The sequence below is a fragment of the Corvus brachyrhynchos genome, unplaced genomic scaffold (assembly GCF_000691975.1).
Source record: "Corvus brachyrhynchos isolate BGI_N302 unplaced genomic scaffold, ASM69197v1 scaffold47, whole genome shotgun sequence".
NCBI lineage: Eukaryota > Metazoa > Chordata > Aves > Passeriformes > Corvidae > Corvus > Corvus brachyrhynchos.
This window is the reverse complement of record NW_008239292.1, coordinates 950383-950832: the sequence shown is the minus strand read 5'-3', so window position 1 is coordinate 950832 and position 450 is coordinate 950383.

Genomic DNA, 450 nt, shown 5'->3' with positions numbered 1-450 from the left:
CAGAGAAAAGCCGCTGTTGGGGGGGGGTGCTCGGCGCTGGCCGGGGTGCAGTGGGGGCTCCCCCGGGGTAAAGTTTGTGTCACCCAAAAGCTGCTCCGAGAACATCCCCAAAGCCACGCGGACAAAGGCACGGCCCTGACCCCGCTCCCTGAGGGATTTGTCCCGGACCAGGCACGGGCAGCCCCCAAGGGGGACCCTCCTCCCGTTCCTAACCCCCCTCAACCCTCCCAGCCCGTCAGGTGCGGGGCTCAGCCTCCTCAAAACCACCCGTGGCTTTCCCAAGGGTTTTCCTGCAGCCAAGGGCAACTTTTGGCTGGAAAATCCTTTTCGAGCCCTGGAAAATCCTGGCTCAGGGGTGCGGGGGAAGCTGGGAGCGCGCACAGAGGCGGGGATGGGATGGAGCTGCCGCTTCCCGGACTCGGACTCCGGCAGGGATAGTGCCCGGCAGGG